This window comes from Scyliorhinus canicula, chromosome 3, assembly GCF_902713615.1.
Source record: "Scyliorhinus canicula chromosome 3, sScyCan1.1, whole genome shotgun sequence".
Classification (NCBI taxonomy): Eukaryota; Metazoa; Chordata; class Chondrichthyes; order Carcharhiniformes; family Scyliorhinidae; genus Scyliorhinus; species Scyliorhinus canicula.
Genome location: NC_052148.1, coordinates 198,182,056 through 198,200,274, shown reverse-complemented (window position 1 = coordinate 198,200,274; position 18,219 = coordinate 198,182,056). Strand labels below are relative to the sequence as shown.

The window sequence follows — 18,219 nt, the reverse complement described above, 5'->3', positions numbered from 1 at the left end:
AGAGGGGAGGGAGGGAGCGGTGGGAGAGGGGAGGGAGCGGTGGGAGAAGGGAGGGAGGGAGAGGTTGGAGAAGGGAGGGAGGGAGGGGAGGGAGGGAGGGGTGGGAGAGGGGAGGGAGGGAGCGAGGGGGTGGGGAGAGGGGAGGGAGGGAGGGGTGGGAGAGGGGAGGGAGGGAGGGGTGGGAGAGGGGAGGGAGGGAGGGGGGATATGGGGAGGGGGGATATGGGGAGGAGGAATATGGGGAGGGAGGAATATGGGGAGGGAGGGGGGATATGGGGAGGGAGGGGGGATATGGGAGGAGGGAGGGAGGGGGGATATGGGGAGGGAGGGAGTATATGGGAGGGAGGGAGATATGGGGAGGGAGGGGGATATGGGGAGGGAGGGGGATATGGGGAGGGGATATGGGGAGGAGGGAGGGAGGAGGGATAGAGGGATAGTGAGGGATATGGGGAAGGAGGGAGGGGGATATGGGGAAGGAGGGAGGGGGAATATGGGGAGGGAGGGATATGGGGAGGGAGTATATGGGGAGGGAGGGAGGGGATATGGGGAGGGAGGGAGGGGGAGGATATGGGGAGGGAGGGGGGATATGGGGAGGGAGGGAGGGGAGGATATGGGGAGGGAGGAGGGGGGATATGGGGAGGGAGAGGATGGGGAGGATATGGGGAGGGAGAGGATGGGGGATATGGGGAGGGAGAGGATGGGGGATATGGGGAGGGAGGGAGGGGGAGGATATGGGGAGGGGGAGGATATGGGGAGGGAGAGGAGGGGGGATATGGGGAGGGAGGGAGGGGGATATGGGGAGGGAGGGGAGGGGGGATATGGGAGGAGGGTGAGGGGGATATGGGGAGGGAGGGAGGGGGGATATGGGGAGGGAGGGAGGGGGATATGGGGAGGGAGGGAGGGGGATATGGGGAGGGAGGGAGGGGGATATGGGGAGGGAGGGGGGATATGGGGAGGGAGGGAGGGGGATATGGGGAGGGAGGGGGGATATGGGGAGGGAGGGAGGGGGGATATGGGGGATGGAGGGAGGGGGGATATGGGGAGGGAGGGGGATATGGGGAGGAAGGGGGACATGGGGAGGGAGGAAGGGGGACATGGGGAGGGAGGATATGGGGAGGGAGGGAAGGAGGGGGGATGGAGGGAGGGAGGGGGGATATGGGGAGGGGGGAATATGGGGAGGGAGGGGGAGATATGGGGAGGGAGGATATGGGGAGGGAGGGGGAGATATGGGGAGGGAGGATATGGGGAGGGAGGGGGAGATATGGGGAGGGAGGATATGGGGAGGGAGGGGGGATAGGGTGTGGGGGGAGGGAGGGGTGTGGGGGGATATGGGGAGGGAGTGGGGATGGGTGGGTGGGGTAGGAGGGGGTGTGGCGATGCTGTGGGGGTGGGGGGCAGTTATTGAGGGGAGTGGGCGCACGTGCTGATGACAGCTGATCGCGGCGCCGGTTGCTAAGTAACGGCTGTGAGCGCACACGCGGTGTGGAACGCTGAGAGGGAAATGCTGCTGTTCGCGCGCAGTCCGGGCTGGCTCCGGCCAGGGACGGGGCTGGTACACAATCAGGTTCACTGTGTGGAGTCACTCTTTCTCCTGTCCACTGACCAGGTGAGTACATCTGTCTGCACGACACCTAACAGGTAACCGCTTTGTTGTTGACCCGAATATTATAAAAGAAACTGGTAAATTCAAATTCCCTTTCAGTTAAAATCCTGAACCTGCCCAAACTTCAGCGGTGCAACCAACTATTATTTGTTTGCAAGTGAAAACAGCAAATGCGGGAAATACGCGGCATGTGAGGCAGCAGATGTGAGGGAGCAAGAGTGTCAGGTCGGTGCGTTGATCAGGACTCGAAGAAATTAACAATGTAACAAGTTTAAAGCAAGAACGGTGGGAGTGGTGAAGGCAGAACAAAATGGAGGGTTGCAAAAAGGGTGGGAAACAAGTGCTGTGCATGAAAGAAATGGGGAAAATATCGCAATTCCACCCTTTACCAATCCTGCTTTCCAGTCCCTCTGCCCCACCCCAGTCTAGCTGCAAATTGAGCTAGTTTTCAAGCTGTTCTTTCCTCATTTCGAGAAAAGGTAAAATTTGCTGTGAGCCAGCAATTTGGCAGTTATGGAATTTGATTAAAATAAATGGGTAGCACTGGGGTTAGCACAGTTGCTTCACAGCTCCAGGGTCCCAGGTTCGACTCCCGGCTTGGGTCACAGTCTGTGCGGAGTCTGCATGTTCTCCCCGTGTGCGTGGGTTTCTTCCGGGTGCTCTGGTTTTCTCCCACAGTCCAAAGATGTGCTGATTAGGTGGATTGGCCATGATAAATTGCCCTTAGTGTCCAAAAAGGTTAGTTGGGGTTACGGGGATAGGGTTGAGGCATGGGCTTAAGTAGGGTGCTCTTTCCAAGAGCCAGTGCAGAGTCGATGGTCCGAATGGCCTCCTTCTGCACTGTAAATTCTATGATTCTATGAAATATTAAAACATGCTGTGATATATGTAAGAGCGATCAACTGGTGAAGTTTTATTAGAGCAATTGAAAATGGAATCATCATAAAATTTTTAATCAGAGCTTTGTCCAGCAGATGTGAGTGATGGATTTTTGCATAACTGAAGTGTGGGAAGTGTTTCCAGTGCTTGATTTCAAGCTCAGGATTTCCCAGTTTGAGCGGCAGGTGAAGCCACTATAGAACCTCGGGAAGGACGAATGTTTTCTGGATGTTACATTCCAGGAGGTGGCCACCCCACAGGCAATAAGAGTTCAGGATTGGGGAGGCAGTGGTGTGGTATTGTCACTAGGCTGGTGATCCAGAGACCCAGGGTAGCACTCTGGGGACCTGGGTTTGAATCTGGCAATGGCAGATGCTAAAAATTGAATCCAAGATGACCACGAAACCATTGTCGTAAAAAGCTGGTTCACTAGCGGAAGGAAGGAAATCTGCCGTCCTACATATGACTCCAAATCCACAGTAATGTGATTGACTCTTAAATGCACTCTGAAATGGCTTCTGGCAAGCCACTCTGTTGTATCAAAACTAATAAAAGGAAATAAATCGGACGGGCCACTCTGCATCGGCCAAGGAACAGGAAACGACGACAGCGGACCCAGTCCTGTTAACCATGCAAAGATCTCCTTGCTGACATTTTGGGGCTTGTGGCAAAATTGGGAGAGCTGTCTCACAGACTATTCAAGCATCAGCCTGACATAGTCATACTGACAGAATCATACTTTACAGATAATGTCCCAGACATCACTATCACCATCCCTGGGTATGTCCTGCAGAGGGCAGCACAATGGTATGCAGTCAGGAGGGAGTTGCCCTGGGAGTCTTCAACATCAATTCTGGACCCCATGAAGTTTCATGGTTTCATGTCAAATATTGGCAAGGAAACCTCCTACTGATTACCATGTACCGTCCACCCTCCACAGATGAATCGGTATGTTGGAGGAAGCACTGAGAGTGGCAAAGAGAATGTACTCTGGGTGGGGACTTCACACTGGGCTAAATTGCTGGCTTTTAAAGCAGGCCAGCAGCACGGTTCGATTCCTGTACCAGCCTCCCCAGACAGGTGCCGGAATGTGGCGACTAGTGGCTTTTCACAGTAGCTTCATTGAAGCCTACTCATGACAATAAGCGATTTTCATTTCAAGAGTGGCTCGGTAGCACCACTACTGACCAAGTCCTAAAGGACATAACTGTGACAGGAGGTGAGGCAGCCAACAAGAGGGAAAAACATTCTAGACCTCATCCTCACCAACCTGCCTTCCGAAGAGGCATCTGTCCATGACCGTATCGGTAGGAGTGACCATCACACATTTCTTGTGCAGACAGATCCCATCTTCACATTGAGGATACCATCCATCGTGTTGTGTTGCACTACCATTATGCTAAATGGGATAGATTCAGAACAGATTTAGCAACTCAAGGCTGTGCATCCATGAGGCGCTGTGGGCCGCCATCAGCAGCAGCAGAATTGAACTCAACCACAATCTGTAACCTCATGGCCTGGCATATCCCCAAGCCATAGGATGAAGAATGTAGGAGGGCATGCTAGGAGCAGAATCGGGCATAATGAAAAATGAGGTGTCAACCTGGGGAAGATACAACTCGGGACTAATTGTGTGCCAAACAACATAAGCAGCAAGTGATAGACCGAGCTAAGCGATCCCACAACCAACGGATCAGATCTAAGCTCTGCAGTCCTGCCACATCCGTCGTGAATGATGGGGGACAATTAAACAGCTCACTGGAGGAGAAGCTTCACAAATATCCCCATCCTCAATGATGGAGGAGCCCAGCACATCTGACGAGGCTGAAGCATTCGCAACAATCATCAACCAGAAGTGCTGAGTGGATGATCCATCTCGGTCTCCTCCAGAGGTCACCAGCATCACTGATGCCAGTCTTAAGCCAATTTGATTCACCCCAATATCAAGGTACGGCTGAAGGCACTGGATACTGCAAAGGCAATGGGGCCCTGACAATATTCTGGCAATAGTACTGAAGACTTGTGATCCAGAACCTGCCACACCACTCGTCAAGCTGGCATCTACCCGGCAATGTGGACAATTGCCCACTTATGTCCTGCACTCTCAAACTAGGGCAAAACCCACCCTGCCAATTACCACCCTATTCCCCTACCTTTGAGCAGTAAAGTGATGGAAGGGGTCATCAACAGTGCTATCAAGCAGCACTCGCATAGCAATAACCTGCTCACTGTCGCTTAGTTTGGGTTCTGCCAGGGTCACTCAGCTACAGACCTCATTGCAGCCTTAGGTTCAAACATGGACAAACATGAACTCCAGAGATGAGCCCTTGACATCAAGGCAGTATTTGATCGAGTATGGCATTAAGGAGCCCAGCAAAATAGAGTCAATAGGAATCAGGGGGAATATTCTCCAGTGGTTGGAGTCTCACTTGGCACAAAGGAAGATGGTTGTGGCGGTTGGAGGTCAATCATCTCAGTCCCGGGGCATCACTGCAGGTGTTCCTCGGGGTAGTGTCCGAGGCGCAATCATCTTCAGCTGCTTCATCAATGATCCTCCTTCCAACATAAGGTCAGCTGTGACTCCTTAGATACTGAAGCAGTCCACGTGTAAATGCAAGACTTAGACAATATCCAGGCTTGGGCTGACAAGTGGCAAGTAACATTTGCGCCGCACAACGTCCAATAAGAGACAATCAAACCATCGCCCCATGACATTCAATGGCATGACCATCACTGAATCTCTCACTATCAAAGGTTACCATTGAACACAAACTGAGCTAGATTAGCCATATAAATAGTGGCTACAAGAGCAGGTAAGAGGCCAGGACTCCTGCAGCGAGTAACTCACATCCTGACTCCCCGAAGCCGGTTCACCACGGATAAGGCACAAGTCAGGAGTGTGATGGGATACTCCACTTGCTTCGATGCGTGTAGCTTCAGCAACACTCAAGAAGCTCAACACCATCCAGGACAAAGCAGCCTACTTGATTGGCACCCTCTCCACAAACATTCACCCACTCCATCACCGAAGCACATCTACAACATTCCTTGCAGGGACTCACCAAAGCTCCTTTGGCAGCACCTTTCAAACCCACGACCACTACCATCTAGATGGACAAGGGCAGCAGATACATGGGAATCCCACCACCTGGAAGCTCCCCTCCCAAGTTACTCACCTGACTTGGAAATATATAGCTATTCCTTCACTGTCGCTGTGTCAAAATTCTGGAACTCCTTCCCTAATAGCGCTGTGGGAGTACCTACACCACATTGATTGCAGGGCTTCAAGAAGGATGCCCACCACCTCCACCTTAAAGACAATTAGTGATGAGCAATGAATGCTGGCCTAGCCAGGGAAGTCCACATCCCATAAAAAATGAATTACAAAGAAAGATTGTATGGTGGGTGGCTACCCAGAAGGGAAAAACAATTTGGACCACTATTGTTATTTGCCAGTCTTTACTAGTGTTCAATTTTAATGTATACAAGACCAGTTATTTCTCCTTTTGTACTTTTTTTCCCCCTTCTGCGAAGAGGCAGCATATACAGGAGTCTTTAGGATGTGTGGCACTCTCACATACTTAGCGTTAGAGGCTGCTTTGAGTGATGGTAGCCCTGAAGGAGTGCAGTCCAGACCATGGCACCAATTGCCAAGGGACCGTACAGATGGGAACAGAGAAGTGTAGGAATGTGGTTGTTGTAGGAGGTTCCATCGTCAGGGGGTAGATGGGCATTCCTGTAACCATCATCATGAATCCCGCATGGGGTTGCCCCCGCTGATGCCCCGCTAAAGGACATCATAGAGACGAGGCAGAATTTTCTACAGGGGGAAAGGAGTGAGTCAGAAGTTGTGACACCCATAAGTACCAAAGGCACAGAGAGGGCAGATAGAGAGGTTCGATGGTCAGAGGAGCAAGGAAGTTTAAAAAGTTGGATTTTAAAGGTAACATTGGGGCACATATGCTCAGGACAGCTGGTCCTCATCCTGGTTGCTAAGCGATGGCTGTGAGCGCACAAGTAGTGTGAAATGCTGAGTGAGAAACATTCCTGGATACAAGGTGTTCAGAAAGATAGAAAAGGAAGGAGAGATAGAGGGATTGGGGTGGGGCAGTGATAAAGGATAGCATTGCAATGCTGCAAAGTGAGAATGCCCCAGAAGGTCAAGTACACTTGGCTTGTTGAGTGTTTGGCTGGTGTGGATGGGAGCTGCTGTGGTGAGGGCCCAGAGGATCCAGTAAAGGAGCTCTCCTTCATCCTAGCCCATTCTTTCACCCGTCCCCTCACTCTTTCTGCCGTGGCTGCTCAGTAGGTTTGGGACTGTAAATTTGGGAGGGCCAGGCCCCCCCATGTTTCTTCTTCTTTGGAGGACCTTTTTGGGGATCCTTGGGTTCTTCCTCCTCCTCCTCTCTCTTCATTCCCCACCCCACACGCAAACACCATGATCATTTTGTCAACTGCGTTGAAGAAGGCTTTGGGGATGTAGATCGGTATGGATCTGAACAGGAAGAGGAATCTGGGCTACGCGTTCATCTTTATCGTCTGCACCCTCCCCGCTAGGGAGTCGGAGTGTGTCTCACCTCTGTAGGTCCCCAAACTGGTTGGGGACTTCCGCCACGATCTTCTTTAAGAACTCCGTGTCGTCCCAGTTGTGGGTGTACAGGTTGACAACCATTGGTACCCCATCCAAGAAACTGCTGACCATGATGTACAGTCCCCTTTAGTCCGTAACTGTCTTTGTCGTTCTCTTACTTATCAATATGGCTGCGCGCCCCCCTCCGGCTCTCGTCTCGCAACATGAATGGTACATCTGTTTCCCCCCCCCCCCCCCCTCCTGGGATTGGTCTGAGCCCCTCCTACAAATGTTATGTTATTGTCCCCTCTATCTCCTCATCACCCTCTCCGGCGCTCTGCTGCACAAGCTCTCTCCTTTCTGCAAACTGGCTCCCCTGTTCATAACGAGGCGATGCAGTCCCGCGCAAATTGTCCATTAGTTTTTCTCTGCCTCCTCTGTGCTGTGTCTCCCTTATTGCTATCTGCTTAGTTGTCTAATCCGTTTTTTTTTGGATGAACCCATCTGTATCTACAGGGGCTGTGACGTAATGTTCCTTGCCCTGGTATGTTACCCAGAGCCTGCCTGGGTACAACATCCCGAATTTAATATTGTTCTTATATAGGGCTGACTTCCCCCTATTAAATTCTGCCCGGCGTTTAAAGGTCTGCCCCAATGCCCTGATAGACATTGATTTTTTTTTGTCCCTCCCAGCTGCAAGCCTTCGTTTGTCTGGCCCAGCGAAGGACCCTTGTGGGTCTGCTGATCGGCTTACTCGCCGCTCCTGTCCCTTGCTGCCATTTTTTGGTGTCTCTGTGGTCTCTCAAACTGCTGCCTCCTGGCACCCTTGCAGGTTGGGGTGTGTGGTGAATGTACTTCATATAATTCATACTAATTCACACTGTATAGTATTGTATCCTTGTGGGCTCTGTCTGTGAGTGGTTGCGCGGCTCTGCCCACAGGGGGAGATGAGGAGCTTGTACAGGGCTCCACCCTAGGCTCCGCCCATGGCCCCTCCCAGTACCAGAAGTATAATGTACTGCAGCTGTGTGAGCCTGCCCTCAGTTCTTCTGGTTGCAGGCAGGCTCAGTTGTAAGTCTATTAAAATCACAGTTTACTTCCAATCGTGTCTCGAGTGAATTGATGGTCACATCAATTTAATAGACTTAAGAAAACTACCATGGAATCAGCCCTCAAACCTGATCGACCAGAACTCGACCCGCAGGCTGCAGAGTCGAAGGAAATCTTTCTACACTGGCTTCGGTGTTTCAAGGCCTACCTGGCAGCATCGACCACCTCCGAGACTACAGAAGAGCAGAAACTCAGCCTACTGCACGCACAGGTGAGCCATCGCATCTCCACGCAACTCAACTGTACTGACTCCTATACTGAGGCCCTCGCTATGCTCGACCGATTATACGTGTGGCCGGTAAACGAGGTCTACGTGCGGCGCATTTTCACTACCCACCGCCAGGGGCCCGCAGAGTCACTAGAGGACTTCCTGCGCGACTTAAAAGCCCTTGCTCGGGTCTGTAACTTTCAGGCTGTAACTGCCTCCCAGCATATGGAGCTCGCTGTCCGTGATGTGTATGTTGCGGGGGTCCAGTCTAACTATGTGCGCCAGCGACTACTCGAAAAAGGGGCCCAGAACTTGGAGGACACGGTAGCGCTAGCAACCACTATGGAGGTCGCGTTTCAAAGTGTCAACTCATTCCCCACAGACCAAGCGACCCTATCGTGGGCCCCCGACCAGCGACTGCCCCAGGCCTGCGCTGTGCAGCCACCCACTCACCATGGAGCGCCAGAGTGCCATTTTTGTGGCCAGCCCCAACACCCACGGCAGCACTGCCCGGCCCGCAACGCGACCTGCAGCAGCTGCGGTCGAAAAGGACATCATGCCAAAGTATGCCTGGCGAAATCAAAACCCTCTAACTCCCCCGCAGTCCAGAACAATCGCTCCCCCAACTCGCAGGCCCCGCAACGTTGCAGCGTGTCTGCCGACTCCGCCTCCGCCTGACATGTGCGACTTATGGGGGCCGCCATCTTGGCAATCCTCCGCCACGTGGCCGGCCATGTGCGAGTCATGGGGCCGCCATCTTGGGCGCCATCTTCCTCGCCGCCAGCCACGTGCGATCCATGGGAGCGGCCATCTTGGACGCCATCTTCTTCATCGCCCGCCACGTGCGATCAACGGGGGCCGACATCTTGGCCATCACCCGATGTTCACCTCGACGACTATGACCTCAGCGGACAGTCATCATGGGGCCACTTCAGCACTGCTGATCGAGCCGCCGACTACCCGCAACTCAACGCAGTCGCTTTGGACCAGTCGTGTCCGAAGCATCTCCGGAGCTCGATGATGTCCGTTCAAATCAACGGATACAAGACACCGTGCCTCTTCGACTCCGGGAGCACCGAGAGCTTCGTACATCCTGACCTGGTAAGACGCTGTTCGCTCCCTCTCTTCCCTGCACGGCAAACTATCTCCCTCGCCTCGGGCTCGCGCTCGGTCCAAATACAAGGGCGAACCGTTGCGACCCTAACGATTCAGGGCGCCAGCTGCTCTAATTTCCAGCTGTATGTACTCCCCGACCTCTGCGTCCCACTCTTACTCGGGCTCGACTTTCAATGCAACCTCAAGAGCCTCACACTCAGCTTCGGCGGACCCCTACCTCCTCTTACTATATTCAGCTTAGCGACTCTACAAATCGACCCCCTTCCACTCTTCGCTAACCTAACGGCTAATTGTAAACCAGTAGCCTCTCGCAGCAGGCGGTACAGCCTGCAGGACAGAGTATTCATTAGAGCCGAAGTCCAGCGGCTCCTACGTGAGGGAGTCATAGAGGCCAGTAACAGCCCCTGGAGAGTTCAGGTGGTGGTCGTCAAGACCGGGGAAAAGTTCCAGATGGTGGTTGATTATAGCCAAACCATTAACCGGTTCACGCACCTCGATGCGTACCCCCTCCCCAGAATTGCAGACATGGTCAACCAGATCGCCCAGTACCGCATATTCTCCATGGTGGATCTGAAGTCTGCTTACCACCAGCTCCTAATCCACCCGGAGGACCGCCACTACACGGCGTTCGAGGCAGATGGCCGCCCTTTCCATTTCCTCCTGGTCCCCTTTGGCGTCACGAACGGGGTCTCGGTGTTCCAACAAGCAATGGACCGAATGGTGGACCAGTACGGGCTGCGGGCCACGTTTCCATACTTGGACAATGTCACCATCTGCGGCCATGATCAGCAGGACCACGATGCCAACCTCCACCGATTTTCTCCAAACCGCCCAGAAACTCTATCTCACCTCCAACAAGGAGAAATGTGTTTTCCGCACTACCAGACTAGCCATCCTCGGTTATGTTGTGGAAAACGGAGTCCTGGACCCCGACCCGGACCGTATGCAACTCCCTCTCCCTCATTGTCCCAGGGCCCTCAAGAGGTGCCTGGGATTCTTCTCTTATTACGCCCAGTGGGTCCCCCAGTATGCGGACAAAGCCCGCCCACTATTTAAGACCACACTCTCCCCACTGTCAGCAGAGGCCCACCAGACCTTCAACTGCATCAAGGAGGACATCGCCAAAGCCGCCATGTGGACGCCTCATAGGTCGCTCTTGCCGCCACTCTGAATCAGGCAGGGAGACCTGTTGGCGCCTTCTCCCGAATCCTCTCTGCTTCGGAACTTCGACACTCCTCAGTCGAAAAAGAAGCTCATGCCATTGTGGAAGCCATAAGGCACTGGAGGCACTACCTCGCAGGTAGGAGGTTTACCCTCATCACCGACCAAAGATCGACAACTCGCAAAGGGGCAAAATCCTGAGCAATGGACAATGTCACCATCTGCGGTGATGAGGGTAATAAGAGAAGAATCCCAGGCACCTCTTGAGGATCGAACTCTCCACCTATAATTATGACATCATATATCGACTGGGGAAGCTCAACGAGCCCCCAGATGCCCTGTCCCGCGGCACGTGCGCCAGCGTGCAAGATGACCGCCTGAAGGCTATCCACAACGAACTCTGCCACCCGGGGCTCACCCGGTTCGCCCACTACGTCAAAGCCCGAAATCTGCCTTTCTCCACCGAGGAGGTAAAAGCCATCACCAGGGACTGCCCGATCTGCGCGGAGTGCAAACCGCACTTCTATAGACCAGACAAGGCCCACCTGGTAAAGGCTTCCCAGCCCTTTGAACGCCTGAGCATCGATTTCAAAGGGCCACTCCCCTCGACCAATCGAAATGTGTACTTCCTCAACGTCATAGCCGAATTCTCCCGCTTCCCCTTTGCCATCCCGTGCCCTGATATGACCTCCCACACAGCCATCACAGCCCTGCACAGTGTCTTCACCCTGTTCGGTTTCCCGAGCTACGTACACAGCGACAGGGGTTCGTCCTTCATGAGCGACGAGCTGCGTCAGTACCCTGCTCGACGAGGGGTAACGGGCAGGTGGAGAGGGAGAACACGACGGTCTGGAAGACCGTCCTACTGACACTCCGGTCCAGGAATCTCCCGACCTTCCACTGGCAGGAGGTCCTCCCCGACACGCTCCATGCTATTAGGTCCCTCCTGTGCACTGCTGCTAACCAGACCCCTCACATCGACTATTTTTTTTCTCTAGGGGCACTACCACGGGTGCTTCGCTCCCATCTTGGTTGAGGACACCGGGCCCGGTTCTTCCTCCGGAAGCACGTCCGGACACACAAAACGGACCCACTAGTAGAGAGGGTTCTACGGCTACCTTCAAACCCACACTACGCCTTTATTGAATACCCCGACGGCTGCCAGGACACCGTTTCCCTCCGGGACCTGGCGCCTGCAGGATCCACCACCACCACCGCCGAGATACCCCTCACACTACACCCCAACCAACCCTCCACGCCCTGCGCCCCCACGTCTATAGGTTTCCTGCGCCCCCCCGTCGTCCGTCGCACCGGTCAGGAACGGAGCTCGGACCGAAACACCCCTGGAGTCCACCCTCATATCCACGCCGACCGTCACCATCCAGCCATTCGAAGAGGCTGCAACCCCGGTGCTCCGCCAATCCCAAAGAATGACTCGGCCACCGGACCGGCTCAACCTGTAGACCCGTCACCCCCGCCGGACTTGATTTTTTTTACAGGGGGTGAGTGTGGTGAATGTACTTCATATAATTCATACTAATTCACACTGTATAGTATTGTGTCCTTGTGGGCTCTGTCTGTGAGCCGTTGCGCGGCTCAGCGCACAGGGGAGATGAGGAGCTTGTACAGGGCTCCGCCCTCGGCTCCGACAATGGCTCTGCCCATGGCCCCTCCCACTACCGGAAGTATAAAGTGCTGCAGCCGTGTGAGCCTGCCCTCCGTTCTTCTGGTCGCAGGCAGGCTCAGTTGTAAGTCTATTAAAACCACAGTTTACTTCCAATCGTGTCTCGAGTGAATTGATGGTCACGTCAAGGTGCAGCCGAGGGCACCACGGTGGCGCAGTCGGTTAGCCCTGCTGCCTCACGGCGCTGAGGTCCAATTAATTTTTTCCAATTAAGGGGCAATTTAGCATGGCCAATCCACCTAACCTGCACATCTTTGGGTTGTGGGGCCGAAACCCACGCAGACACGGGGAGAATGTGCAAACTCCACATGAACAGTGACCCAGAGCCGGGATTGAACCTGGGACCTCAATGCCGTGAGGCAGCAGTGCTAACCACTGCGCTTCCATTGCTGCCTAAAAGGTACAATTCTGAAGGGAGGTGAGGGTCCTGGGTTTTTGTGTGCATAATGGTCGGATAATTTGAGAGTGGTTAATAAAGCATACAGCATCCTGAGCTTTATTGTTATTGGCATTGAAGTTATGTTAAACCCGTTTCGGACAGTGGTTCAGCTTCAACTGAAGTATTGTGTCCAGTTTTGGGCACCGTACTTCAGGAAAGTACATTAGAGAAAGTACTAAACGATTTGCTTGAATGATCCCAGGAATGAAGAGCTTCAGTTAAGTCGATAGATTGGAGAAGTTGGGCTGTTTTCCTGCGAGAAGAGCACGTTGAGAGGAGATTTGATGGACCATAAGACATCGGAGCAGAATTAGGCCATTCGGCCCATCGAGTCTGCTCCACCATTCAATCATGGCTGATGTTTTTCTCATCCCCATTCTCCTTCCCCAGAACCCCTGATCCCTTTATTAATCAAAAACCTAGCTATCTATTTTAAAGACACTCAGTGATTTGGCCTCCACAGCCTTTTTCGGCAAAAAGTTCCACAGATTCACCACCCTCTGGCTGAAGAAATTCCTCCTCATCTCTGTTTTCAAGGATCGTCCATTTAGTCTGAGATGGTGTCCACTGGTTCTAGTTTTTTTTTTCCTACAAGTGGAAACGTTCTCTCCACGTCCACCCTATCCAGGCCTCGCAGTATCCTGTAAGTTTTAATAAGGTCCCCCCTCGTCCTTCTAAACTCCAACGAGTACAGACCCAGATCCTCAACCGTTCCTCATACGACAAGGTCTTCATTCCAGGGATCATTCTTGTGAACCTCCTCTGGACCCTTTCCAAGGCCAGCACATCCTTCCTTGGACACGGGGCCCCAAAACTACTCTCAATACTCCAAATGAGGTCTGACCAGAGCTTTATACAGCCTCAGAAGTACATCCCTGGTCTTGTATTCTAGCCCCCTCGACATGAATGCTAACATTGCATTTGCCTTCCTAACTGCCGACTGAACCTGTACATTAACCTTAAGAGAATCGTGAACAAGGACTCCCAAGTCCCTTTGTGCTTCTGATTTCCTAAGCACCTTCCCATTTAGAAAATAGTCTATGCCTCCATTTCTCCTTCCAAAGTGCATAACCTCACACTTTTCCACTTGTATTCCATCTGCCACTTCTTTGTCCATTCTCCTAGCCTGTCCAAGTCCTTCTGAAGCCCGCCTACTTCCTCAATACTACCTGCCCCTCTACAGATCTTTGTATCATCTGCAAACCTAGCAACCGTGCCATCAGTTCCTTCCTGCAGATCATTAATATATATATTGTGAAAGGTTGTGGTCCCAGCACTGACCCCTGAGGTACACCACTAGTCACCAGCTGCCATCCTGAAAAAGAGCCCTTCTGCCAGTCAGCCAAACCTCTATCCATGTCAGGATCTTACACTTAGCACCAAGGGCTCTTAACTTATTTAACAATGCTTCCGGTGTGCACCATGGAGTGAGTGGTCACACACACAGCAGCTCCTGCTAAGGTCACAGAAAAGAGCTCTTTTTTAAGCAATATGGAGTGGAATGTTTATGAAAAAGTATAGGTGAAATGTTGGAGGAGTATTTTCCCCCAGGAATGATATGTTTCTTGGTTTCCAGTCCCGCAGAAACAGTGTAGGATTTGGCTGGGGCTGCAGCAGAGAGACAAAAGCCTATTCAGCAGGCAGGCGGGGGAAGGGCTGTGTTAGAGGCTTCAAGCTGACCTGAGGGCCTTTATGAAAGCTGGATTCTAGCAGCAAAGGGAACAACTGGAAAATATCTCACCAAGGGCTCTTTTAAGGGCCCGCAACGGCGCTGATTTGATTTTTCCCCAGGTGGGAACGCAGCCTCGGCGCTTGGCGGCCGGTGGATGGGCTGGACTAGAAGTGGAGCGACCAGAAAATCAACTTTGCAGCAGAAGAAGGTGCGAGGCAAAAAGGACAAGATGGCGGCGGGCGGGGAACCGGCAGCGTGGCAGCAGTGGGCGAGGGAGCAGCAGGAGCTGCTGCTGCGCTCCTTCCAGGAACTAAAAGCTGAGATCCTGGAGCTGTTGAGGGCATCGCTGGACAGGCTCGGGGCGACTCAGACGGCTCAGGCTGCGGAGATTCGGGAGCTGCAGCAAAAGGCTTTGGAGAACGAGGACGAGCCCCTCGGCCTGGCGGTGAAGGTGGAGTCGCACGAGGCGCTTCACAAGAAATGGTTGGCAAGGATGGCGGAGATGGAGAACAGCTCCCGCCGGAAGAACCTGCAGATTTTGGGCCTCCCGGAGGGGCTGGAAGGTTCGGATTTGGGGGCCTACGTGGTCCTGATGCTGAACTCGCTGATGGGCGCGGGGTCGTTCCGGGGACCCCTGGAGCTGGAGGGTGTCCATCGGGTGCTGCTGTGGAAGCCCAGGCCGAACGAGCCACCCAGGGCGGTGCTGGTCCGATTTCAATGCTTGGTCGACCGTGAGTGTGTGCTTTGTTGGGCGAAGAGGGAGAAGAGTAGTAAGTGGGAGAATACGGAGATCAGGATTTACCAGGACTGGAGTGCGGAGATGGCGAAGAGAAGGGCTGGGTTTAACCAGGCGAAGGCAGTGCTCCACAAGAAGGGGGTCAGGTTTGGCCTGTTGCAGCCGACATGCCTGTGGGTCACTTATAAAGACCGCCAACTTTATTTTGACTCCCCGGAGGAGGCCTGGACTTTTTTTTTTTTTAATAAACAATTTTATTGAGGTAGTTTTTGGCTTTATAAACAGTTACAGACATCATCAGAAAGGAAGCAAAAAAGGCAAAAATGTGCAAACATCCACGTTCTTTCAATACTTCCACCGTAACATATTGCACAAGCCCGCTCCCCTCCCATCGGTACTACCCGCCATATTTTCCCTCCTACTCTACTCTAAACCCCCCCCCCCCCCCCCCCCCCCCCCCCCCCCCCACTGACGCTCACTCTCCCGCAAAGAAGTCAATAAATGGTTGCCACCTCCGGGTGAACCCCTGCACAGAACCCCTCAAGGCGAACTTGATTTTTTTCCATCCCCAGGAAACTCGACATGTCCGCTAGCCACCACTCCGTCTTCGGGGGCTTTGAGTCCCTCCACGCCAATAGTATTCGTCGCCGGGCTATCAGGGAAGCAAAGGCCAGCACATCGGCCTCTTTCTCCCCCTGGACGCCCGGGTCTTCCGAAACCCCAAAAATTGCCACCCCTAGGCTCATCACCACCCTTGTTTTTAGCACCTGGGACATGACCCCCGCAAATCCCCCCCAGTACCCCCTCAGCTCAGGGCATGCCCAAAACATGTGAACATGGTTCGCTGGTCCTCCCGCACACCTAGCGCATTTGTCCTCTATCCCGAAAAATTTGCTCATCCGAGCCACCGTCATATGGGCCCGGTGAACGACCTTAAATTGGATCAGCCCGAGCCTAGCACATGTCGCGGTCGAGTTTACCCTACTCAGGGCCTCTGCCCACAGCCCATCCTCCATTTCCTCGCCTAGCTCCTCCTCCCATTTAAGTTTCAGTTCCTCTGTCTGGGACCCTTCCTCCCTCATGAGCACCTTATAAATACCCGAGACTCTACCCTCCCCTTCATCCCTCCCAGAGACTATTCTGTCTAGGATCCCCATTGGCGGGAGGCGTGGGAAAGATGGGACCTGTCTACGAACAAAGTCCCGCAACTGTAGGTATCTAAAATCATTTCCCCTTACCACCCCAAATTTCTCCTCCAAGCTCCTCAAGGAGGCCTGGACTTTTGTCCAGGCAGCGAAGCTGGACTTGAACTGAGGACTGGGGGCTGGGGAACGTTTAACGCAGCCCGGAGGCTTTGTCCTCCTTGATATCCTTTCGCTCTTTTTGGTTCTATTGGACGATGTTTTTTTTGCTGTCTTGCCTTTTCGTTTCTGCATTTAGGGACTGTTATCTGTTTACTTGGGTGTTTTATCATATCATGTTGGGATTTTTATTATTCCACTAGTTACGGGTTTGGGTGGGGTTCGTGGCCCTGTTGGGTCATGTGCCTGTCTTCCTGTGTTTTGGGTCGGGGGGCAGGACTTGCGATGGGGGGGGGGCGCGGGCCTCTCTCCCGCGCTGGAGAAGCAGGGAGCGGGGTCGACGTTGGGGGACACTGGGGAGGGTAATTGGGGTGGCGGGAGCAGCCGGGGTCAGCAGGAGTCGGCTGACTTACGGAAGTACAATGACTGGAGTTACGCAGCTGGGGGGGGGGGGAAGGTTTGAGGGGGGGGATATGGTTGCTGCTGGAATGCCAAGAAGGAGCTGGAGCGGGTAGAGGGGGTCGGGATGGGGGTCTGTCGCTCAGGGGAACGGGCTGAGCGGGGAACGCAGGCACGTGGGGCGGACTACGGAAGGGTGATGGTAAGTCGACGGGGGAGGGGGGGCAGGTGGCCCTCCGATCCGGCTGATCACCTGGAATGTGAGGGGACTGAATGGGCCGGTCAAATGGTCCCGCGTGTTCGCGTACCTGAGGGGGCTAAAGGCGGACGTGGCTATGCTTCAGGAGACGCACCTGAAGGTGGCGGATCAGGTCAGGTTGAGGAAGGGGTGGGTGGGCCAAGTGTTTCATTCGGGGCTGGATGCAAAAAACCGGGGGGGTGGTGATCCTGGTGGGGAAGAGGGTGTCGTTTAAGGCGTCGAGTGTGGTGGCAGACAGCGGCGGGAGGCACGTGATGGTGAGCGGCAAGTTGCAAGGGGAGCGGGTGGTGCTGGTCAATGTATAAGCCCCGAATTGGGATGATGCGGGTTTCATGCGGTGCATGTTGGGCCAGATTCCAGATTTGGAGGTGGGGGGCCTGATAATGGGGGGGGGGGGGATTTCAACACGGTGCTGGATCCGCCACTGGATCGATCCAGTTCCAGGACGGGTAGGCGGCCTGCGGCGGCTAAGGTGCTGAGGGGGTTTATGGACCAGATGGGAGGGGTGGATCCTTGGAGGTTCGCGAGGTCAAGGGCCAGGGAATTTTCATACTTCTCCCATGTGCATAAGGCCTACTCCCGGATCGACGACTTTGTTTTGAGTTGGTCGCTGATTGCGGGGGTAGTAGACGCTGAGTACTCGGCGATAGCCATTTCTGACCATGCCCCGCATTGGGTGGACCTCGAGCTGGGGGAGGAGAGGGACCAGCACCCGTTGTGGCGCTTGGAGGTGGGGCTGCTGGCGGCCGAGGATGTGAGGGGGCGGGTTCGAGGATGCATCGAGAGGTACCTGGAGGCCAACGATAATGGGGAGGTCCGAGTGGGGACGGTCTGGGAGGCGCTGAAGGTGGTGGTTCGGGGGGAGTTGATCTCCTGTCGGGCCCACAGGGAGAGAGGGGAGCAGAGAGAAAGGGAGAGATTAGTGGGGGAGATGGTGAGGGTGGACAGGAGGTACGCGGAGGCCCCGGAGGAGGGATTGCTAAGGGAGCGGCCAGCCTTCATGCTGAGTTCGACTTGTTGACCACCAGAAAGGCGGAGGCTCAATGGAGAAAGGCTCTGGGTGCGGTGTACGAGTATGGGGA

The 18,219-nt window shown here is 54.0% G+C and overlaps 1 protein-coding gene across 1 annotated transcript in view; it reads left to right on the top strand.

The window, feature by feature from the left end:
- Nucleotides 1-1,502: 1,502 nt before the first annotated feature.
- Nucleotides 1,503-18,219, top strand: part of LOC119963211 — a 680,876-nt gene continuing 664,159 nt past the window's right edge. The window contains exon 1 of the mRNA XM_038791968.1: nt 1,503-1,606. The gene's annotated coding sequence lies outside the window, so the exon portion shown is untranslated. The remainder of the gene's footprint in view (nt 1,607-18,219) is intronic.